The sequence below is a fragment of the Nicotiana attenuata genome, chromosome 12 (assembly GCF_001879085.1).
Source record: "Nicotiana attenuata strain UT chromosome 12, NIATTr2, whole genome shotgun sequence".
NCBI classification, from domain to species: domain Eukaryota; kingdom Viridiplantae; phylum Streptophyta; class Magnoliopsida; order Solanales; family Solanaceae; genus Nicotiana; species Nicotiana attenuata.
In genome coordinates this window covers 36,685,785-36,712,046 of record NC_032000.1, presented here as the reverse complement: position 1 = coordinate 36,712,046, position 26,262 = coordinate 36,685,785, and positions in this window count along the sequence as shown.

Genomic DNA, 26,262 nt, shown 5'->3' with positions numbered 1-26,262 from the left:
ATATATTGCTCATAGAGGTACGTTTACAAGGCCTATAAAGCCCTTTACAAGGGAGAGATAAAACAAAACCCTAATCTACCATCAGGTCTATGCCTTCGATGGCTCCCTCGGAAGTTGTGTCCCAACGATTCCGGCTACGGTCCCAGGGTCTTCAACATCCTCTTTTCCTGTGGGGATTCCGCCTTCATTCTCATCATCTCTAGAGCCACTACTCAACACACCTTCAGAAGCAAGCAGGGCAGTAGCTTTCTCCTCTAGGGCCTTCACCCTCTCGAGCTCGGCAGACAGATTAATGCCCCCCGTATGTATATCCTCGAGAGTCCACCTCTGAGATTCTAACCGAGCATGTTCCACGGCTCGAGTCAATTTCAGTTCGGCCCCCTCGGGCACTCTCTTGGCTTGAGCATTTATAACAACAGCATCCTCCTTGTGCAAGGATATTAGTGCCTCGGCTTCAGCTTTGATCCCGGATAGCGCAACAACTAACTCAGTATGAAGACCTCTATGCTTACTACCTTCCATCCTAGCATCGTGAAGGTGATGCCCGACGAAGGCCATCTTTTCCTAGAGGATATCCCTCTCGGAAGCTATCTCACTCACGTGCCATTTGAGTTCGAGAATTTCGGAGTCTCTAGCTCGGAGCTCCTCCCTCATTAGAGCATCTTTCTTCTTAAACTGCGTAAGTCAGATCAAAGATGTCAAAATGCTGAGATCTGGTAAACATCCAGACTAAAGCAAGCGGAAACTACATAACCTGCTCAGCGAGATGAGTCTTCTCATGCTCGTAGCGGGTCACCTCAGCTTGAAACCCGGCGAAGGTCTGATTATAAAGTACCCTGGCCTGGAACCATGAAAGAAGCAAGTTAGAAAGACGGAGATCAGGATGACAAGCAAAATTTACAAAAATTACCTGCTCACAGAGCCTGTCCATCTCACTGAAAATGAGTGAGGCATCAAGCTCAGGGATTTTCTCGGGCGCAGCTAAAGGCCTTTTAAACGTATCGTTATCTCCGATGGGCAACCCCACATCGGAAGGATCTTTATTCTAGGCATCCTGCGTTTCCTTAGGAGGTAAAGTCGGTCCCGGAGGAGAATCGCTCACGTCAATAACACCGACGGGATCTGTCGGGGCCGTCTCTTATTTTTGATGAGCTTTAGAACTAGGTTCCTCCGGACCGCCTACCAAATGCGCCTCAGCTCGAGGAATATCTTGGCCGTCAACTGGCTCAAGGACATCACCCAGTACATCCTCGAAGGCCTCTTCAACCCGAGGTTGGACAACGACAGCACCAAGTTTTGACTTGGAAGCCACCGTCTCTGCGGTATAAGGAGCGATCAGGTTTTCCCCTCCCTCGGATGCTATCGAGGAATCATCTTTCTCCTCGCCTTCAGCTCGGGGACTCCCCGCTACTCCTGGAGTTAAGGCTGCTGATTCAGCCTTAGGTTCCCCCACTTTGGCTTTCTTGGATTTCGAAGGCTCAGTCGACGATTCCCTCCGTCTTTTCTTCTCTTCGTCGGGTCTCGGGGTATCCGCTTCACCAAGCTGTGCTTCCCTCATCAAGGGGACCTCCCCCAGACCTGCACAAATGCAAAATATAAACACAGGGAGTGAGGATGCTACCAGCAACAGTTCTGTTAAGAGATATAATTACAGCAGAAGTAAAGGCTCACCGTGGTCCTTGGTTTCCCATCGAGCTTGGGACAGATCGCGCCACACGCGCTCAAAATATGGGCAAATCAAATCCAGCTGGTTGACCCAGCCCAAGAGGTCCTTAACCGCATTAGGGTACACGGCGACGGCTGCATCAGCAGGGGAGGTCAGTTCGTAAGAAGATGTATCCAAAGAGAAGCAAGAAAATATTTAATTGGCATATTTACTTACGTTTCATGTTCCACTTTTCGGGGAACGGCATCCTCTCTGCTGGAATCAGGTCCGAGGTTCTAACTCGAACAAAATGGCTCATCCACCCTCCGTTCCTAACCTCGTCGGTACAAGCAAAAAGGCCCTCGAGGCCCGATGGTGGAGCTTAATCAGGCCCCCGCGAAAGAGTCGGGGACTGTACATTCTGACCAGGTGGTCGAGGGTGAAAGGCATCCCCTTAATCATGTTCGCATTATATCTGGTCATGTAAATAATGCACCAGAACGAAGGATGAATTTGGTCGAGGGTTACTTGATACCATGTGCAGAAGTCGAGGATCACAGGGTCTATTGAAGGCGAGGATGGTTCCACTAGGCCAAGGGTGAATGTATAAGTATACACACTGAGAAAGTCGGCCTTGTATGTCATTATATCCTCCCCTCGAGAAGGAATCTCCACAAGCATTGTGTCCCCCCAGCGGCAGTCGGCCTTCACCCTTTCAACGTCTGCTATTAAACTAACATATTAGGACACAGGCTCGCATCGTCCCGGCCTCGAAGAAGGTTTTTTAGTCTTGAAGTCGGAAGTTGTTTCAAAGGCTCCTGGAACACATTCCCCGGCACGAGGAAGCATCGTTGCCTTACCCTTAGACGAGCGCGAGGAAGAAGAAGGCACACCTTCCTGAGGAACAGGGGTGGAAGTTTTTGCCATTGTTGTTAGAAGCTCTTAAAGGGGAAAAAAGTTTGCGTTTCAGAGGAGAACGCAAGAGAGAGGTAAGAAAAACTCTTTTGAGGGATTGATGGTGCAGTGGAAAATAAGGAGCGAAAGAAGAAGTATTTGTAGAGGTGTGACGAGCACATTGGTGCGGACCAGAGGACAGCCAACTGCTGCAATTAATTCAAAGGCTTTTAAGGGATGTGTGGACGCGACCTTTGGACACCTCATTCTGTCATATCAATTGCTTGATAGGGCGTGACTACCATCGTGATAAAGGCACCGAAGGGTTAAGAGTTTGAGATCATTTCTTATCGTTTCACTCTAAGAAACGCGGGGACTATCTGTATACGGTAAAAATCAGAAAGCTCGATTTTATGGCCGTTGTAGCGCTTCGCAAGCGCGTCTCCAAAGGCTCGAGGCATGGCTTGAGGTTCGACCCCGAAAGCTCCTAACGTTCGACCTCGAGGCAGTGCAAATCGATGATTATCATGAGAGAGCGGGAAGTTCCCAAGGCACTTGACCAAAACTGACAACACCTGCAAGAGAAACACTAGTCCGTACCAGACTAGTAAATAGTTGTGCCAGCTATATTTCTTTGTAATAATTACACGTGTACCAGCTATATTTCTTTGTAATAATTACACGTGTACTATGTTGGGATTTCCCCTCTTATATAAAGGGGATCCTTGTCATTTTGTAAGAAACAGACAACATTCAATACAAGATACAACACACAACATTGAATAGAAGAACATTCTCTCCTCTCTAACTTAAATACATTCTCCCTTGATTCTATTATTTACATTTATTGCTTACATTTATTGTGTTCTATTAATTGCTCTTCATTTATTGCTCATTATTGATCATAAAGAGCCTTCATCAAAGCTCTCAAAACTATTAGCCCTTCATCGGCTTTTCACAGCTTAGTGCCACCTCGAGGCCCCGTATAGGCCAGCCGCAGGCCCCGATTCTCTGTCATTCGGTTTGCTCAAACATACTGTCTTCAAGGCTTTTACCTTATTTTCTAGTCTCACACTTAGCATCTATTGCCTAACAACTAGCATAAAAATAAATCATGTATTTTTAGAACCAAAAAATCAAATCTAATTGTCATTACCATTTTCAAGGTAAACAAAATGATTTCAAAAATACTAAAAATGGGAATTTAATTAACTTCTTGATGTTGGCTTGCCTGACAGTGGTGTCCGGCACTAACACGATCCTTAATGGATTTTGGGTCGTGACAACATTGTATCATAGCACTAGGTTCACTCAGGTCTCACGAGTCATGAGCAAGTCTAGTAGAGTCTTGTGGATCTGTACGGAGATGTCTGTACTTATCTTCGAGAGGCTACAAGGCTGTTAGGAGCACTTCCCTTCTTGATTACTCATCGTGCGGTTTGATTCCTTGAGGCTTATGCCTTCATTTCCTTCCTATTCAATCTTATGCAACGTGTAACGCTTATTATAAATCGGGAATTGAGGAATTGTAATGGTACTACAGATGTGGTGCGGTATGGTCCTCTCTGCGTAGTTTTTTGGGCTACTGCCGTCGCCTTGCGGAAGGATGTTCTGTCATTTCAGCTCAGTAGTTGTACTTCTGAGAGGTTTGAGGCGATACACAAGTTGCTATGATGCTCATGAACGGTTATCGCACAGTATTGATGTGATGGTAGGATGCATGCCCAGGTGTCGGGGCAGTGAATGACTTGAAAGGAATTCTACTCGGTGCATGATTCAGAGATTCAGTATTTTATTTCCGGCAGAGGAAAGACAATCGGACCATGAATGTTCAAGTTTGGGTTGATGGAGTAACGAGATTTGGTATTTTCGAGCGTGGTGGAATTTTTCATCTGTGATGTGGTGTCGTCACCCTTGATTGAATGTGTTAAGTTTGCAGGTGTGGTGGTCTTCTCCAATTCGCCTTTGGGGTAGGATATTGTGAAATAGAGTCGGGGAAGGGGATGTCAGAGATAGCGGGGTGCAGCAATTTTGGAATTGAATGGGTATTTCTAATGTTGACGGCTCGAGGAGGAGGATCTTCAAAAAGGTTTGAAGCTAGTAGCGATCTATCGGTTCAAGTGCAGCAGAGAAAGAGACTGATTTAAGGCAACAACTGGGCAGCAAAGGATGAGGAAGGACATGCGGGAAGTGTCATGTGGTGGTTAAATTTCCAGAAGGCCAAGTGTAAGAAACGGAGGTCGAGTAGTTGCTTAAAGAAGAGGGTTTGGCCAAAGTGGGAGAGTGGTAGAGTAGCATATGGGTTCAGTGGCAGGATAGCTACACACCTTGAAGAAAGTTTGGAATGATTTGGGAATTTTAGTGGACGGTGATTGGGTCGACAGGCTTAATTTGAAATATTGGCTAGTATACGGCGGGAGGTTGGATGCAACAGAAAAAAGTTGATTGATATGGAGAAGGATACAACATGACTTTGAATTGGAGGATATTGTCGCACATTTAGTTAATGTCCATGTGGAATGAATGGACTTGTACAGCTAGTGAATGAGCATGGGCTCGGGATGGGTTACTGATTTCGTAGTAATTGTGCAGTGCAGCATCGTTGGGAGATGTCGGTATGTAATTTCTATAGGTGGGTTATCTCCTGTGAGCAGGTTAGAGGCCGCGTGGTGGTGACGGAGCTTCTGCAAAGAATTTTACTGGCTATCCAGTAAGAGGTCGAATAGGTGAATGTGGTTAATGATTCGGAGTGTTCATGAAATGCTAACGGAAGAAATTCGAGAAATTAGGCGAGTTGGTTGTGCATGATCAGTTCAGCGATGAAGAAAGAATCTGGGTGGGTTCCAGAGTTGTGTAATAGTAGCTTCAAGCTAAGTGGGAGAGTCCCACCACCTACGATTGGATTGCATGGTTATCTACTTGTGAGGTTTCGGGTTATCGGCCTATTGGTGAGTTATTACAGCTAAGGGAGGAACTGATAAAGGTGTGCTATAGTTGGCCATATTGACTCGTGTTCAGGATTTGAGAAGATTCAGGATTTACGCTGCGTACAGAGGTGATTTACAAGGGAAGTGATTCAGTCGCGTGCTTCATTGAGATGGGTATTCATGTGCTGGCGGAGCCTTAGAGTTGATTATATTCGGGACCAAGTAAGAGTGGGTGACTTTCAACAACGGTCTTAGTGAATTCAAAAGTTAAAATGCGGTGCCTAAGGATTTCAAGCCCACAATATGGTTATGAATCGAGCTTTTGCAGCGGATTATGAAAAAGGGCTTGGAGTGTTCTATGATATCTTCGGCTTGCAGTGTAGAATTTGGAGGAATGAGAGGAAATGACTTCGGATTCGTAGAGGAATTATCAGAATATGTGTATCAGCTGAGGATGCGAACATGCGCACAAGGAGGGTATGAGATGGTCCGTGGGATTGAGACAGGCTGGTCTCATGATACAAGGCTACTCAGGATGAGTGCGTATTGAGTTTGTTATGTGCTGAATGGAGTTATATTATTTCTAAGATAAGTTAAGGATAATTTAGAAGAATTCGAGGTTGAATTAGTATGATGGTGGGAGTGATCAGTTCCTCCAGCAGGATTAAATTATGCATGTGATTTGGGGCGGCGCGCGCGAGGCTTGACGACCGCCGTAATTGATTGTATTTGGATGCATTCGAGTATGATGGCCTGTTATGTATAGGAAGATCCCGGAATAGTTATGGTGGTTCAGACCACTACTTGAGGATTGTGTGTTCTACGGTAACGAGAATTCAGTCATGTATTGCAATAATTCTCCTAAAATGAGTAAAGTGAAAGGTTCTACAAAGTGAAGTGTGTATCCTATTAGTGGTTTAGGAGTTATGATGAAATTCTTGGGTTCTCGCGTATTGGTAAGATAACTGCGGTAAGCGGCATGAAACTTGAAAGTTAAGGACTAAGGTTGCAGTTCGGTGATGACGAGGATGTCACGAGCTCGGATGAGCGGGAGAGAATTTAGATGCTTAGAGTAAGCTGGTATTGTCTTCAGCGTCACCTGAGATTAATGCCTTGTGTAAGAGGCTTCGTATATTGACTTGCGGATCCTTGAGTCGCTTTACAGCGTTAGTGTGGCTAATGGTATGGATGTGCAGACTTGTTACCTAGTGAGGAAGGTCGTGAGAGCGTGTCCCACGAGAAGATTGTATAAGTGTGACATATAGTCACCTGATTAATTGAAGATTTAAACCAAGCATGAAGATTGCGGTAATAGCGCTAATTTGAGAATGTATGCCTGGATGGAGCTCGATTCCTTGGGTTGTGGACTGTGGAAGTTTGCTCCGGTTATGATGGTTGTTCTTGTGAGTTATGAGAAGAAGGGGTTATTATGGACCCTTGAAATGGTTATTAGCCTAGTACAGTGCGATTAGAATCGGCATGAGGTCCGTAGATGGATATAAATATGAATATGGGCTCTATATCTAGCCGGATGTGTTCATTTCAGCATACCGCTCCTTATGGAGGAGTATTCGGATGTTGGATGTTGTTTCGTCGTCGTCTATTTTATGTAATACTTTATTGTGCCATGTGAGTTGTGAAAGGGCTTGATAAATTTCCTATGTGTTGAGGTTCCGCTAACGACGGTGTTGTGTGAGCATAATGGATCACGAGATTCAGATCATATATCGCACCTCAGTTGTGCTTGAGTTTTGTAGCGTATGGCGCTATCTGTCTCCCCAGGGATGGTATTATGCACTTAGCGTGTTTATGGCCAATATTCAGTATTTTGTAGTAATGAGCAACTTAGGTCGGTAAGTATCTCCTTATGTGAATTTTATGTGTGGATCGGGTGGCACGCCGCCACGGGTATGTTGTTTGGGATCGGGTTGTACGCCGCAACAATGTGATATTGAGTACGGTTTCCTACATCTATTTTTGTGTGTTTTGTTTCCCATTTTCTGAGGAAGGTTCATGACACCTTTCCGGTTGTCTAATTAGTTACGCGGGTTGAGTAGTCCCTTCCAGAGTTTGTTTTCCTTATGTATCACGACGAGTTTGTAGCTTATTGGCGCATTGTGGCATCACATGAGACTTTTGGCAGCGTCTGAGGTGGCTTATTGCATGAATATCTTATACTAGGTGAGACGAGATTATTGGATCCGGGATCTGCGATCGGATTATATGAAGTATAGTAAAGAGAAAATACTGTTATTTGGTTATAATAGGGTGAGGATTCTAGTCAGGAGGAGAGACTCAATGATTTGTTGACTCGACAGTTGGTTATAAATTTCTACATGTCTCTTCCGTCATGGCGATATTGCAAGAGTTGGAACAAGACTTATATATGTCATGAGGTGCATAGTGAGCATCAGATTCGGGGAATGTCGGCTATTATGATCAGAGAGTGTTACTAATTATTATGGTCATGTGAATGATGCGATGCATGGTGTGAATTCAGCAAAGGTATGCAGTCATATTCTGGTACACGTGTGGTGATTGATAAGCTGTTCGTATGTTGAAAGCAGCCCTGGCAGAGAATTCTGGATGTTGGAACTGGCTTTAAGGCTTATTTGCCTAAATAGAAGAGAATATCTTCAGATTTGATCGAGCTAATGTTCTCAACTGAGTTGTGGTAGCACGGGTAGGTGCACGAGGTGTTAAACAGTGATTTCGCACAACTCCAGCGAAATTCTCAACACGTTCGAGGACGAACGTATTTTTAAGTGGGAAAGAATGTAACGACCCGTCCGGTCGTTTTGAGCTCTAGCGCGTCGTTCAGCAGTTTGAGGCCATGAGCAGCTTCACTTCAGGTATTATGACACGTACATGTGGTTGGAATTGAATTCCGGGAAGTTTGGAGTTGATTTGGAAAAAACATTCTCATTTTGAAAGCTTTAAGTTGGAAGAATTGACTAAGATTTGATTTTTGAGTAAACTACCTTGGAATTGGGATTTAAAGGTTTCAGCAGGTTCGTATGGTGATTTTGGACTTGGGCGTATGACCAGATCGGGTTTTGGATGACCCGGGAGCATTTCGGCGCCTATTGTGGAAGTTAGCATTTTGGAAGAATATCATAAATTTGGGTTGAAGTGCATTTTAGTGTTATCGATGTTTGTTTGGGATTTCGAGTCTTGGAATAGCTCCGTATGGTAATTCTGGTATTGGGAGCGCGTCCGGAAGTTGATTCGGGGGTCCGTTGGTCATTTTGGAGTCGTTTGGTGGAAGTTAGAAGTTTGAAGGTTTTTGAGGAGTTTGATCGAAAGTGGACTTTTTGATATCGGGGTTGGAATCCGATTCCGGAAGTTGGAGTAGGTTCGTAATGTCAAATACAACTTGTGTGCAAAATTTGAGGTCAATCGGACGTGATTTGATAGGTTTCGGCATCGAGTGGAGAAGTTTGAAGTTCTAAAGTTCATTAAGCTTGAATTGGAGTGCAATTCATAGTTTTAGCATTGTTTCATGTTATTTGATGCCTCGAGCAGGTCTGCATTATGTTTTGGAACTGGTTAGTGTGATTGGGCGGGGCCGCAGGGGGCCTCGGGTGGATTTGGGATGGTCAACGGATTGAGTTTGTCCTTATGGAGGTGCTGAGGCTGATGTCTTCTAGTGTAACCGCACCTGCGAGGTTAGGGCCGCAGGTGCAGAGCCGCAGAAGCGGACATGAAGGTCGCAGAAGCTGCTTAGGCTGGAGAAGACTGGGACCACAGATGCGGCCGAGTTCCGCAGAAGCGGGACCGCACCTGCGCGCGGGGAGCCGCAGAAGCAAAGGCGCAGAAGCGGATGGCGATCGCAGATGCGGAATCGAGGGGGTCTGGTGGAGGACCGCAGAAGCGGTATTTTGTCCGCACCTGCGGAAGAGTGACCGTAGGTGCGAAGAATCGCTGGGCAGTGTGTTCATTTAAAAGACAAGAGTTGGCCCATTTTCTTTCATTTCCTCTTGGTTTGGGCGATTCTTGGAGGGTTTCAAGAGGGGGCTTTCATCATCAATGGCAAGGTAAGATATCCTCACCTATTTGTTAAATACATTGATTATGTATAGATTTTAACATGGAAATTAGTGGGAATTTGGGATTTGAAGAAAAACCTGGAAGATTGGTATTTTTGGATTTTGACCACAAAATTGGACATGGAATTGGGAATACATTATATATTTGAGTCTGTAATGCTATGCGTAATGTTTATCTTCGAAAAATTTCGGAATCCAGGCACGTGGGCCCGAGGGTGATTTTATCGATTCTCCGATCGGAGTTGGGAATTGTTGTGAATTGAATTTTTATGAGTATTAGAGTATATTTTCATGGGTTTGCGCATTTGTTTGGCTAGTTTTGGAGCATTGGACATCGGTTTGAGGTGTTAGAGTGGCATTGGAGCCGGTTATGGAACGTTGGAGCGAGGTAAGTCTCCTTTCTAACCTTGTAAGAGAGAATTATCCCCATAGGTGAAGTAGTTAAATATGTGCTCCTACTTTTGGGGGCTACGTACGCACGAGGTGACGAGAGTCCGTGCGTAGCTACTATTATGCTTAAGTCCGGGTAGTCTAGGACCCAAAAGTATGTTATACTTGCGATATTTGTAACCCTATTGTCGATTTAAAATGCTTAAAAGGATCGAACTTGGTAAATGAATTTCAAAAAGGGCTAAACATCATTTTTCCGGGCCGTTAAAAGAGAAGTTGCCATTTCTTTGGGTAATATTTTCCCTGATGAATTTTTGATTGACTGTTTGAATGTATTTATCTATGTGTAACCGCATCGCACGTATGATTCGCGCGGGGTAATTCTTTTTTTATATTTGACCGCGTCGCATGTATGATTCGCGAGCGGGGTAATAGATGCATCTATGGTTCGCGCCATTCGACCCTATGACAGTGCACAATTTAAATATTATGTTGGATTGGGCCATACGACCTCGGCACGATTTTCGCATGACTTGAATGATTGTTTTGGAATTATTGATAATTGATATGGCCTCATCGGCCGGAGATGTTAATTGTTAAAAGATGAAAATAAGTTTGAAGAGTTCTATTAACGAAAGAATTGTTTACCTGCTTCATGATTATTGAGTTGCAATTGCCTTATAAAATCCATGATTTTTCACATTATTGGTATTATATTATTAGACCACTAGTAAGTGTCGAAGTCGACCTCTCGTCACTACTTCTTCGAGGTTAGACTGGATACTTACTGGGTACGTGTTGTTTTCGTACTCATACTACACTTGCTGTGCATTTTTGTTGCACGGGCACTTGTATGTCTAGTGGCCTTGTTGGGTGCAGCGGCATGATTGATGCGGAGACTTAGGTGAGCTGCATCTCTCGAGACGACTCGCAGCCACCAGAGTCTTCTTCGGAGTATTGTACTTTCTTGTCTGTCCAATTTGTATTCTGGACAGTTATTGCATTATATTTTATCTCCTAGAAATTGCTCGTGCACTTGTGACACCGGGTTTTGGGATGTCTATGAGATTATTCAATATTGAAAATTTGTTAAAAACATCATTATTTACTCGATGAAGTTCATTATTTATTGTCTAATGTAAGGAAAAGAAATGATTTCAAAAATACTAAAAATGAGAATTTAATTAACTTCATGGTATTGTCTTGCCTGACAGTGGTGTCCTACGCCATCACGGCCCTTAATGGATTTTGGGTCGTGACACACAAAGAGCTCTTGCAAAATCGCGTAACCCAATGGTGCGTGGAATGGCAAAAGCTCCCGGGTCTTCTTTCTTTTGAACGGTGGTTGTTGCAATGATGGAACTAACCCGGTGAGTCACATTTACCACTTCATTCTTGGTGGTTTTCTTCTTGGTGATCAAGTCTTTCAAATACTTAGCAAAACCCGGCATCTCTTGAAATGCTTCCACAAATGGAATATTCATCGATAATTGCTTGAGAATGTCATAGAACTTCTCGAGTTTGTTATCATCAACCTTCCTAGAAAGTCTTTGAGGAAAAGGAGGAGGAGGTCTAGGAATTGGTGCTAGAGTTTTTGGTGTCTCTTTCACCTCTTCCTTAACCTCTTCCCGATTCACTTCTTGAATTTGCACCTCTTCTGGGACTTTCTAAACTTCAACAACAATTGTCACCTCAACTTGTGCCTCAACTTCTTGATCGTAATCTTCTACTTCGACCACTTGTTCATTCTCTCCTTGAAGTATTTTTCCTCTCCGAGTTGTGATTGCCATACAATGAGAAGTTGGACTGCTCCCATTACCTTTTGGGTTTGCAATTGTGTCACTTGGGAGTGTGCCCTTTTGCTTCGGATTTTTCTCTCTTGAGAGATCTCTCATTTGCATCTCCAACTTTTGAATAGACGCGATATGAGTACCCACAAGCTCGATCATATTCCTCATTGAAGTGTCAGATCTTTCTTGATTTTGCAATACTCGTTCAAGCATGTTTTCCAACTTGGAATCACTTGAAGAACTTTCCTTCCAATGCGGAGAGTTGGAATATTGCCCCTTTGGTGGAACATAGGGTTTTGAACTCCGATTTGAAAAGTTGTTGTTGTTATTACTCCAGTTCCCTTGATTTGAACTACCTTGGTCATTTTGCCATTGTTGGTTGCCTTGCCCTTGCGGATTAGGTCTCCATTGATTTTGTTGTCCTGAACCTTGGTAAGGTTGCCTTTGATAACCTCCTTGAGAGTTGTTGACATAATTTTCTTCCTCGTAATCCTCATTTGATGTGGGTTGAACATCTTCCACCACGTTCACTTTTTTTGTTTGGCTTTCGGTGAACATCTTCGTCAACATATTGACGTTGGTGGCAAGCCCAACAATTACTTGATCTCTTTCTTCGTTCTCCTTAATCATGTTGGTCAGGGAAGGAGTACCATATGCAATTCCACCTGTGGTGTCCTCTGAGTGCCAAACTTGGTTATGTTTTGCCATTTTGTCTAGGATTTGTGTGATCCTCGCAAATGTTTTATCCATAAAAGATCCATCAGCTGCATTTTTGGCTATAGATTGATTCATAGGATCCAAGCCCATGTGAAATTTCTCCAACAAGATAGATTCCGAAAAACCATGATTCGGCGACCTCACTAAACATAGCTTGAATCGATCCCATGCCTCAGGTAGGTGTTCTCCCGGTAATTGCTTGAAAAAGAAAATTTTATCCCGGAGCTCAGACTTCTTGCTTTGAGGGAACCATTTAGCTAGGAAAGCTCAGACGAGTTCAGGCCAAGAATGAATGGAATTTGGTAGTAGATTTTGGATCCATTTCCTTGCCTCTCCAGTCAGTGAGTACTTGAACACCCTCAGTCTCGGGCTTCATCTGAAACGTTGTTCTACTTGTGCATTGCACACACACCCAAGAAGTTTCTGAGATGTTGTGTCGGATCATCATCGGTGGAATTTCTGAAAAACCCATCTGCTTTGAGCATTAGGATTAAATCGTGTTCCACCTTGAAAGTGGCAGAATCAACTCTTGGAGGGACAATGGCATTTGTATCCTCAATGTACTCATCTATATTCGCAAAAGGATTCTCTTCTTCGTCATACTCGGCAATGTTTTCCTATTAACACCAAGCAAAGCAAGCAAAGTGTGATGGAATAGAAGAAGACATAAAGTAAAGCGCACACTAATTAGTAATTTCAAAATCGTATTCCCCGGCAACGGCGCCAAAATTTGATACGCTCAAATTACACTTAAATAAATAGTGTAAGGCGGTCGGTGTCAAATATAATAACCGAACAAGGTTGGGGTCGAATTCCTCAGGGCATAGGTGTGAAAAGGTTAATTGAATAGTGTGAAACTTGACTTAAGTCGTAATTCTATTCCTTTAGCTTAAAAAGAGAATGATATAATTGTGAATTAACAAGAGAACTATATTGTTATGAGAATGCAAGTAATTTTATTAAGGAAACCAAGGTTGTGTCCCCATCAATGAAACGTAATGCGATCGGTGTTAATATGATATATTTCTAATGGAAGGTCCTTTGATATGCAAATGGTTTCTAATGAGTACCCAATATTTTCCAATAGTTGGGTAGTATTTTTCCTTCATGATTTTCCCAAATATAAAAGAGTTGCAATTAAAAGTAACCAATTTATGCTAAGTAGGACCCACTTATTCCTAAGCGATCCTATTAAACAAGATTTAAAGCCTTGAGTTCTTGATATTCACTTCTACCAAACCCTAACCCACTTTTTCAAGTAAAGATAGAGTAAAATGGAATAAGTCAATATTTGCAACCACCAACAATAAATAAAGCATAAGAAATGAATAAATATCAACGAACCATTATATATATATTCAATGTTAAACTCCCATTAACATTACACCCATTTAGGGTCCACAACCTTAGTATTGAAAATTAGCTACTCATATTAGAATACAAAAACAAAGCAATAAATAAAGTCATAAAGCGTACAAAGGTACAAGATTCTCTCTTCAAAGCTTCCAAAATAATGGTGTATTCAATGCCTTCAATGTAGTCTCTTTTACAGCCTCCATGCCCCCACAAAATCCCTAGTAAATCTATATAGTGGACTAAAAGTCGGGGTAAATATTGGACAAAAATGCCCCTGTAGAGCCCTTCTGCGACCGCATAATGATCGCAGACCATGTATGCGGTCTGCATAGTTGACACTTGCATCGCAGAATTTTAGATCTTCAAGCCCAGATTTCCACCGCATTTCCATTATGCGGTCACCATATCAGTTATGCGATCGCATTTTCCTTTGCAGAAGTGCTACGCAGATTCTTCAATTGCAATTGTGCGGTCATTATGCGGTTTGCAGAAGTGTTATGCGACCGCATAATGGACCGCACATTCTTCTCTTCAGTTGGCCAAAAATCTACTTCAGTTTGCGGTGATTATGCGGTCCGCATATTACTTCTGCGGTCGCATACTTGCAGCATTTCTGCCCTTTTGTGGCTTTTTGACTTCTTTTCCATGTTTTTTGGTCTTCAAGTCTCATGCACTACAAAATACCAAAACTTCATAAGAATTAACTACAAATGCATTGAAAGACAAGCTAAAGTCTATGTAATTGGTATCAAAAATGCCGAAATTCTACGGCACATCAAAAGTTTTTACTAAAATACCCCATTTCTTCACTTTAATTCAATAATTAAATACTAAAAATAAAGATGAAATCATGAAATAGTAACAAATTTGAGTCAAAAATACATACCTCGATCCAAATAGCGAAAATCCCTTCCAAATCGCCCAATACCAAGCTCTACCTCTCAAAATATGATATAATAATTCTAACCCTCGAAATGGGATTTTAAACAGTTTGCCCAGTCATTTCCCTTCGCGAACGTGCAAGATGCCTCGCTTCGCGAACCACAAATCTCACCAGCCGCCAAAACCTCTTATGCGAACGCGATAGCTTACTCGCGAACGCGATGACCAACACCTTGCAGCTATGCGATCACGGACCTGGCCACGCGATCGCGATGAACAAAAGCGCGAAATCCTCAGGCCCTCCCTCCCTTCTACGCGAACATGTCATACTGCTTGCGTTCGCGATGAACAAACTCCCCAAGGCTTCGCGAACACATCCTTATCTTCGCGAACGCGAAGAATAAAGACTCACCTGCCAGCATTAACTCTACGCGATCACGAAGAAGGAAACCAGATGCACAAATTCAACAGCTTTTAAGTCCAAAAAGAATCCGAACTTGATCTGAATCATACCCGAGGCACCCAGGACCCCGTACAAATATACCAAAATATCCGAGAACATAATACGAATTTACTCGAAACCTCAAATCACATCAAATAACACCAAAACCACGAATCGCACATCAATTCAAGCCTAATGAACTAATGAACTTTCAACTTCTAAAACCAATGTCGAACCATATCAAATCAACTCCGAATGACCTCAAATTTTGCATGCAAGTCCCAAATGATACAGTGGACCTACTCCAGCTCCCAGAACTAAAATCTAAATCCGATATCAACAAAGTCAACACCCGGTCAAACCTCTCAACCTTTAACATTCCAACTTTTGCCAATTCAAGCCAAAACAACCTACGGACCTCCAAATCAATATCCGTACATACACCTAGGTCCAAAATCACCATAAGAAGCTATTGGAACCATCAAAACTCCATTCTGGATTCGTCTACACAAAAGTCAAACTTCAATCAACTCTTTGAACTTAAGCCTTCAATGTCTCAATTCACTTTAAAACTTCCCCGAAATTAATTCAACCACTCGGCAAGTCACATAACCATAAACGAATATAGAAGAGGCAATAAATAGGGGAACTGGGCTACAATACACGAAATGATCGATCAGGTCGTTACAGAAAGCCTAGAAGATGCTACCCTTGACACCAACAACCATAGGAGCACACTAACGCCAAGAGTTGTATAATCCAGGCCCCTTACCACGAAATACAACCTAGACTTTTGAAGCATTATTATTCTTCCTGTTAACCGTTCCTTATTCTAACCCTTCACCCTAAAATAAAGATAAGAGATGAAGAAGGAGAAAATAAAGATAGAAAGAAATGGGGGTCGGAAAAGCTTGTTAGGTGCGGCACTATATATTTAAGGGATTAGGGTTTGAAAGTGACCAATGTAAGATGAGTATAGTAGTTTAAATGTATACGTATTTCCTCTGGTATATTACATGTATATGTCAATTTATTTTGTTTGGTATAGTATGTGTATATGTGCATTAAGTGCTTTATGGAAAAGGATGTTGCCATGCATGTGTAGATGTGATATGTGCCTTGGGAAGGTAATACAATTAAAATAATGAGAAAGAGTTGAACAAAAAATTGAATTGAAATAAAAATTTGCCAATAGGTAGGGATGGAAAACGTATATGCCCAATTATCCATTATGCCCTCAAAAAATATGAAAAGTTACCATAATGCCCCCATTCGGGATGTTTGGGTCATTATTAGTGTGGCCAAGTATATTTTCCGCTATTAGAATTAAAGGTGTTAAACGGGTCGGTCCGGGCCGAGCCGGGACAACCCACTAACAACCTGGTTTGACCCGTTTTAGCCCGGGTCAACCCGGTCCGATAAGGGGTGGGACGGGTTGGCTAGATAGGGGGTTCTGTTGGACGGGGTCGGGCCTTTTTTTGGCTACCGGTGCACCAAAAATCGGCTAGCCCGGTAACCCGTTCACGAGTTCTTACTGGTTCCAGCCTAGTTACCGTTGGTTTTTTTTTATAAATTTTGACTGTTGCCGACAGTCAAATTCAAAAATGATCGTTGGGCGACGGCAATTTTTTGCAGTATTAGCTATTCCGGCCTACCCCTTAATAAAATAGCCCCCTCCACCCCTAATAATTGATAAATTATATTTTTAGCCTTTTAAAAATTATAAATAGCCCCTCCTCTTCTTTATTTTTCTCACAACTTGCTCTCTTCTTCTACTCTAATTCTCTCTCAATTCCCTCTTGATTATTGAATTGCTTATTACTCTCAAATTTTCAATTAATTATTATTTCAAGTTTTATCAATTATTTACGGTATCCACTACCAAATTACAATTATCAAGTGAAGTATGGTATCATCAAATATCAATTAAAGTGTGATATCAAATTTAGTGCGGCATCCGGACTCCTGTTACACTCGTTTCATTTCTTTCTCTTCTTTGATGTTTATTTTTATGTTATTATTTAGAATTATTACTTTAGTTTTTTAACTTAATTTATATATGGATCTGTTTAGAGCAACCAAAAAAGCATGTACTAGTAGGGGTGGTACTAGTAAGAGTAAAAATACTAAAAGATCAAGAGGTGGTGCTGGTTCTTCTATTAGCTTACACATATTTCTGAAAATTCACTTGAAAATTTAAATGTAGATTATGAGCAACTTCAAGAAGATTATGGTATAAATGATAATTTAGATGATATTGAGTCACCTGATAATCTTGAAACACCACCAGCTATGCCTGGTACTGCTAGTCAAAATACTAGGAGTTATGGTCGTGATAATATAGGTAGGCCTCCTCTCCCTATTAAGAATAATCGAAGATTAAGAAGTAAGTGTTGGAAATTTTTGATAGACTAGAAGAAGATAAAAATTATGTAAGATGTACTATTTGTTAGAAAGTTTATAAACACGAGACTGGAGGTAAGCAAGGGTGAACAGGCCAACTTCGTAGGCACATGGTAGATAACCACCCTATTGCATGGGTGCTGATGAACAATCTGGCCAACAAAAACTTTACCCCGGTACCAGCGGTTTAATGGGTAAATACGATATATTGAAAGATGGGGAAGAGTTATCTAAAATGATTATTTTAGGTTGTTTACCTTTTAGCTTTGGCGCTTCACCATATCTTATTACTTATATTCAAAGAATTTATGACCCTTTATTTAAAGTTATTCCTAGAAGTATTTGTAGAACTAATATCTTTAGGCTTTTTGGACAATATCAGACATATATTCGTTATTTGTTCGCTAGTCTTCCTAGTAAAGTTTCTCTTACTCTGATATTGGTCGTGCTGTTAATGAAAATGATTATTTGACTGTTACATGCCATTGGATAGATGAAAATTTTTGTATGCAAAAATGTGTTATTGCTTTTAAATATGATAAAGATCTAAGTCATACTAGTGTATTTATAAGTAATCTTATCCATGAAGTTGCTATATTTTACAATCTTGAAGAAAAAGTTTTGTGTATGTCATTTATAATGCTTCTAAAAATAATACTGCTATTTTACTATTAAAATTGCATATACACCCACCACTTACTGAAATATTTCATCTGAGATGTGCATGTCATATTTATAATTTAATTGTTAAGAGTGACCTTGAATTATTTAGAAATGACATCATTTTAGTTAGAAGAGTTGTTGGTGTAATTCAAGAAAATAATAGAAGTGCTAGACTAAATGCATTTAAGGATAAATGTGAACATTATGGACTAAGACTAAGACTCACGCCTGAAGAAATAGTTACTAGGTGAAATTATACTTATTTATTCTTAATATGTTGTTATAAATATAGAATGCCTATAACTGAAGTTGCTAATTCTCATTGTACCGATCCTAATCGTTTTTTAACAGTTAGTACTTAGAATGTCATTGAAGATGTTGTAAAAAATTTATGTAGCTACACTTGAGTTTTCTGGAGCTTATTATCCTACTATTGCAAATAGTTTAGTACATATAGCTGAAATTTCTCTTTTACTCAATAATTTCAAGAAGTAAGAAGGATATAGTTCTGTGGTTGAATTTATTGTAGATAAATTTAAGAAATATTTCTATCCTATTCCCCCTATTTACCTAATTGGTGCTATTTTGAACCCTTCTATCAAATGGCTACTTGTCGCCAATTAATCACTGCTTTATATGCTTATATGGATATTTCACCAACTAAAACCCCTAATATTGACACTTGTGTTTCTTATCTACACAAACATTTACAAGCTTTATATAATTATTATGCTAACATTGTTGTTGCTTCTTCTGCTTTAGATGCACATAAAATATTCCTTAAAGTTCAGTTTCTATATCTGCATCCGTGCTATGGAGGATAATGATGGGTTTGAAGATTATTTAATTTGGTATACACTAGGAGAGCATCAACAAGCGAGTAGCATGAATATTGACGAACTCCAATTCTACTTACAAAAGGCAACAGAGCTCGGACAAAGGAATTTCGACTGCCGGCTTGGTGGAGCACCAATTCAAATCAATTCCCTGTTCTTTCGGTCATGGCTCGAGACATGCTAAGTGTGTCGATTTTAACAGTTGCATCAGAGAGCGCATGTAGCCAAGCAAGACAGCTGCTAGGAGATACTCGTCACTCATTGGGTAGCAACTCTTTGGAAGTTCTAGTGTGCTTCAGAGATTGAATAAGATCAGAACGGCAAAATCAAGGGCATGAAGAGGTAGATGAACCGGAGGACCAAGAAATTTAAGATATAATGATTTTATGGTTCCGATTCAAGCAATGCGGAAAATCAAGAACCTCATGTTGACATGGATGAACTTACAAAAATGATGCAAAGCATGTGATGTTTCTTATTTTTTATAATTGTTGTAAACTTTTAATTTGCAAGTTCAAAAATAAAAAAATAAAAATAGAAATTGCAAACTAATCTGAAGTATTATTATGCAATGAAAATATGAAATGAAAGCCTTTGCAATTTGATCTTTACATATTGGTCTTATTAAATAATTTTATGTAGCCACTTAATTTTAATTTTCAAATTTTCAAATTCAAATTTCAAATTTAACACTTTAAACCTAAAGTTTAAAAGGTTAAATTTATGTCTTAAAATACTTATTTTATTATTTAAAAGTTTGCAAACACATAAGTATCAATTACATTGAACAAGAAAATATAATACACTAAAAAAATCGGCCCGGTTCGAACCTAATAAGCTCAAACCCCGACGGGCCCAATAAAACTCCGATTATGGGGCATTTGCATCTATATCCGCTTTTTGGGTCACGTTTTAACTTGTACCCGCTTTGCAAAAAAAATTGCAAGCGTACCCACTTTTCCGCGTAACTTCAGCATACGGGCCTGAAGTAGCAAAGGCAATCACGCAAACTTCAGCATTCTAGTAGACGGGCCTGAAGCAGCAAAAATTGCTGAACCAACTGTGCTGAAGTTTTTGTTTGTAATTGTTGAACTTAAACATTCTAATGCTGAAGTTTTGTTCTCTATTTGCTGAAGTTTTTATTTGTAATTGTTGAACTTAAGCATTCTAGTAGCTGAAGTTTTGTGATGCTGAAGTTATTTAGTTCATTTGTAAAAACTTCAGCACTAAATAAGCTGAAGTTTTTTTGTCCTGGATTCATTAGTTTTGTCATTAAGCTTTTTCAAAAACTTCAACAGAAGATGCTGAAGTTATTTAGTTCATTTGTAAAAACTTCAGCACTAAATAAGCTGAATTTTTTTTTGTCCTGGGTTCATTAGTTTTGTCATAAAGCTTTTTCAAAAACTTCAGCAGAAGATGCTGAAGTTATTTAGTTCATTTGTAAAAACTTCAGCACTAAATAAGCTGAAGTTTTTTTGTCCTGGATAAGCTTTTTCAAAAACTTCAGCAGAAGCTGTTGAAGTTATTTAGTTCATTTGTAAAAACTTCAGCACTAAATAAGCTGAAGTTTTTTTGTCCTGGATTTATTAGTTTTGTCATAAAGCTTGTTCAAAAACTTCAGCAGAAGATGCTGAAGTTATTTAGTTCATTTGTAAAAACTTCAGCACTAAATAAGCTGAAGTTTTTTTGTCCTGGATTTATTAGTTTTGTTATAATCAGACTAATATAAAATAATCAGATTGCCAACAGTATCTAAATCATAAAATTCTGGAAATAAATAAACATGAAAAGAACAGAATTATCATGAAAAGAATCACTAAGTGTGACCTTAAACTTCCCGTACGTGAAAATATTCACAAATTATTGTCTACTAACTTACGTAATTATTTATAATTTATTTTTAAATAATCTGATAAACATACTATGACAATCATCCCATGAACTGAAGTTTCATAGCAGCACCAACAGCAGCAGAAGAAAGAAGAAGAAGAAGAAGAAGAAGAAGAAGAAGAAGAAGAAGAAGAAGAAGAAGAAAACGAAGGAGGAGAAGGAGGAGGAGAAAGGGGCTAAAGTTGTTTAAAAAGTGGGTACAAGTTAAAACTTTTTAAAAAATGATTATAGGTTAAATGGGGGCGACCAAATAGGACGCCCCGTGCAATTTTTACTCCGATTATCCCAGCCCACTACTAGCCCGAAACCCCAGCCAATCCACCCCACTGACGAGACAAACTGTTTTTGTAGAAATGGCGTGGGGTAGCCACTTTTTAAAGTGGTATTTATTTTTCATCCAGCATTTTTAATGCTAAGCAAAAATAGCCACTACTCTATTAAAATTAATATGAAAAGACGAAGTTACCCTTTCTTCTATCTCTTTTCCATCCCAAACCCTCTATCAAAATTTCAAAACCCTTTCTCCTGATCAAAATTTCCCAAACTCGTTAACTCTTCCCCATGCAGTAAGTTCTTCCCCAACTTCATCCCACTTCCTAAACCCAAAGGCAAACAACTTCCTCGTTGCAGACCACTTCTCCAACTTTATTTCTTTTTCTTTTTCTTTTGGTTGGTTAGGTTCTTGTTGTCTTTTAGGCTTTGGATTTTAATTAATCTGATAGTTATTATCTGTTATATGTCGTGGTTTTGACTATACTGTTTCCATTTAGTTGATGGGACCCTTTACCATTTCATGGAATTGAATTTTGATAATTGTCTGAAGGACATGTAGTCCTGAAGTCCTAAAGTTAAATTCAAAAGTTAAGGACATGGTCCTGAACTTAGAGTTTCAAGTTCAAAAGTTAAGGAAATGTAGTCCTGAAGTCCTAAAGTTAAGTTCAATAGTTAAGGACACAAGTTCAAAAGTTAAGGACATGCAGTCTTTAACTTACAGTTACAAGTTCTAAAGTTAAGGACATGCAATCCTTAACTTATAGTTACAAGTTCAAAAGTTAAGGACAAGCAGTCTTTAACTTACAGTTAGAAGTTCAAAAGTTAAGGACAATAGGTCCTTAACTTTGATTTCCAAGTTCAAAAGTTAAGGACAGACAGTCCTTAACTTACAGTTACACGTTCAAAAGTTAAGGACAAGCAGTCCTTAACTTACAGTTACAAGTTCAAAAGTTAAGGACAATAGGTCCTTAACTTTGACTTACAAGTTCAAAAGTTAAGGACGTTTGGTCTTGAAGTTTGAGTTCCAAGTTCAAAAGTTAAGGACATGTAGCCTTGAAGTCCTGAACTTAGAGTTCCAAGTTCAAAAGTTAAGGACATGTAGTGCTGAAGTCCTGAACTTAGAGTTACAGGTTCAAAAGTTAAGGACATATAGTCCTGAAGTCCTGAACTTAGAGTTCCAAGTTCAAAAGTTAAGGACATGTAGTCCTGAAGTCCTCAAGTTAAGGACATGAGCAGAAGGGTATTTTCGTCCGAACAGTTAAAGTTTATTAAAACAGTGGCTAAAGACTAAAGACATTTTAAACGGTGGCTTAAAAGTAAATACATGTGTTATTAGTGGCCAACCGTGCACTTCCCCCGCTGTTTTTCCCCTGACAAGCTCGGTCCAGCCCGTCCGGTAAACGCCCTTAATTAGAATTCTCTTTGATTGTACTGATCCTTCTTTAAATAAAGCTATAGGTGACAGGCCTACAACTTTTCCTAAATAGAGCAAGAATCTTAATCATTATTTTTGCTAAATAGAGCAACATTTACTGTCACTTCTTCAGTATGCAAAGTCCGTACTTATTGTGGTACGTTGCTATTTTGGAAATTATTTTATTCTAGTATAACTTAAGCATAGAATCTTTAAGTCAATTGATATCGGTAAAAACATAGAATAGAAGAGATAATACTTCTTAATAATTGGATGACTAATACTGTACGAGAAGAACTCTTAGGTTACGTATAATATGGCGAGTAGATACTCTATTTCTAATAGCAAATATTCTATCACTCAATACATACCTTATGAGATATTAGGAAATATCATCCTAACTTAAATTCAATGAATCTAGACATGACACATAATTTTATTAATTATAACACACTTCATTTATAAAACTATAGTTAGAAGGAATATTTATACTCGTAATAATACTACTATCCTAGTCCGCATATGATATCCTACTTGTTATTTTTTAATTTAATAATTGTGCAAAAACAAACAAAAATAAGTTTCAGGACCCAGAGTATATATTAAAAATAATTATTCCTCATAGTAACAAAAAGAATATTTATAAAGTTTGATTAATTATGTCATTTTCATAACCATGAAATTAGCGTCATTTTCCAATTAGAACATTGCCTTTCCTTAAAGTTGCACTTCATATATATTCCTATTCTTAGCATAGTTAAAAGTAGAATAAGAGAACCTAACTACAGAGTGTTAAAAAGGTCCCCTAATCAAACTCTTTTCTTTTTCCTTCCCAAATCTCGTTCAAATTATGCCTTTACCCCTTTCTTTTGTATATTTTTATCCCCCCATTCCAAATTGGTGATATTCTGATTTTGTCAATCCAATTCAACGCATACGATCGTATCAACGGGAAATAATATTTGCACCCAATATTCCCATCAAAACTAAATACTAAATATTAGGAGGCAAACATTAAAATGAGAATACTTTAGTAAACTATACCCATTTGATCTACTTTAATTGATTTTTTGGCCCTTTTTTTTGGGTCCACAATATTTAATTTTTTTCCAGATATCGATAAGGGATTAACTTCTTATTTTCAAGTGCCCTTGGAGTAAAGAGTCTACGATTATTTTATTATATTTTTAGTGAACAAGTTAAGGTTAGTATGATAAATTTCATTCTTAATTAATGCTAAAGGTGGATTCATTTATATGTGTGAAAACAACCAAAACATCAATTAAAGTGGATCGGAGGGAGTAATTAAGTGCTAAATTTATGCAATAGATCTCTTCATACAACTTATTTGGCACATTATGCGATAGAATGTTCGATACCATTCTTGTATACGGTAAAATACGCTATGTTAAGCAGTCGCTTAAGAGAATGACACGTGGAACTTAAGGCGGGGGACAGTCATAACCAAAGGCAATTATTCTGTTTTCCTCCGGAAAGACTGACACTCGTAAAGAAGCAATAAATACCCTCCCGGTGGCATCTAATGAAGAATATTAATCCACAGCATTTAGTGCACTGCCCATTATAAAGAATTTGTCATTTATGCTCACTGTTAGACCTTCATCAATGGCCGTTATAATTGACATTAAAGAAGGGCACGATCCTAGGACCTTGTTTCCTAGACGTAGCTATAAATAGTGAGCTCTGTTGTTATTGTAAAGGATACGAATTTTCTGGAAAGCTTATATTATAATTTACTGAAAGCTCTATACAATTTTATCCTGTTGCTCTTTAATTTCATCATTGTTGTGCCCGGAAGCTCTGCCCCGGAATTACTGTTTTTCGTGATTTCATCTTCATTTCAAGGCTAACTGTTACATATTTCTTTAATCATTTTATTATTTCAGGATCGAATTAATTCACTTATCTAGAAACCACGTATAAATTCAACTGTACAATTTTACGGGTAACAGTTCTATTTTGTAAAACTTTCACACGCTTACAAGAATTCAAGTCATTAACGAATTTAGATTTAAATGTTAATGTGTTATTCTTCTGGCAAACTAACTTTTTTATTATTACTATTATTTTAATTTTTTTTGCCACTACAACTAATATAAGACACACTATCTATACTATATTAAAAGCACGAAGGCCCTTAGCGAAATGTCGTTCGCCTCTTTTACCCTTTAAAAATATATTATATATTGGATAAAATAGTAATTTTAGTTATTTTCCTAATATTTAGAATTTCAATATTAATTATATTTTGCATATCAAATACTTCCTTATTTGAACTAGGTTTTAGGATTCAAAATCAGATACTAAAATTTTATCTTAATAAGACCGTTAAAGGAAAGTAAAACCACCAACATATTTTTAGCACGTTTGTTTTTCCATATCTTTCATTAATAAGAGATATTGTGCCTATAATTTGAATTGTAAAAATTCAATAAAATACTATTAACGAATTCAACAAAAATAAGAGAATCTAACATTAATATTTTTTACTATTTCAAACTTGATCTTTATCAACAAAAAGGAAAATATGAAGTCCCTCCAAATTTATGTTAGTTATTATAAGAAATACTTCATTTAATTATTTTTCTAATTTTTAGATATTTTAAATTAATAAAACTTAAGATTTTACTTTATATAAATCATACCCTAAATTATGTATAAATAATAAACAAAATAAATACAAGAAAGAATAAAAAGATTGAAGAAAGAGGACGTAAGTGATTTGAAATCCTTTTACAAGTCTTGAAGATGTAAGTAGGATAAAAACAACCTCTAATACCTCATCAATAAATGCTTTATGAAACCAATGCTTGAATAATACTGATGTGATCCATTTTCTAATAAGTTATTTACGTTTGATTTATATGAATTTTTAAATATTACGATAATTTAAATATACAAGACTACGACACTAATAATATTATTCGATATTACATTTTGCGTTTCAAAAGAACTATTATTATTATGCGAGATATTGAGCACAAATCAATAATAAACACAAAATTTATCAATTATATTATTAGAACAAGATAAGTTATGGGATTTTTTTTTATTTTCAATTAATGATACATTTAGCTAAATATAAATGGCTTTCTTAACTACAAAAATTAATTGTGGTTTCTAAAAGGACATTCAAATCTTAAATTTTATTTCTGATATACAGTGATTCTTAGTTCTTTGAGATTTACAAAGATTTCTCTTTTGCTTTCCTTTTTCGTTTTGGAACACGTTTAGCATGGACGATTTTCCACCCCATTCAATTGTTTACAATTTGAAAAAAATTATTGAATAAAAATATAATTATAATTAAATATTTTGAATTTGGTATGAGCTAATCTTAAAATTTTGAATAAATAAAAGCTAATTATTTCTTTTAAATATTAAGAACGAATAATTAAGTATTTGATTTAATTAATTGAAAAAGATCCCAATTATATTATTTTTCAAACTCATCATAAAAGTAAAATTATTTTCAATTTAAACAAATCTTAGAGTACATAAATTTATTTTCATAAAAAGATCACTAGTGATGACAGAAATCGAAAATAGAGCAAAATCGATTACGGTTAAAATTCAAACTTGAGAAATGAAAATGAAATAGTAGAAGACAAAATGTATTCAAAATGAATTGACATTAATTTTTTATTTTCATTTTTCTTCGATTCAAATA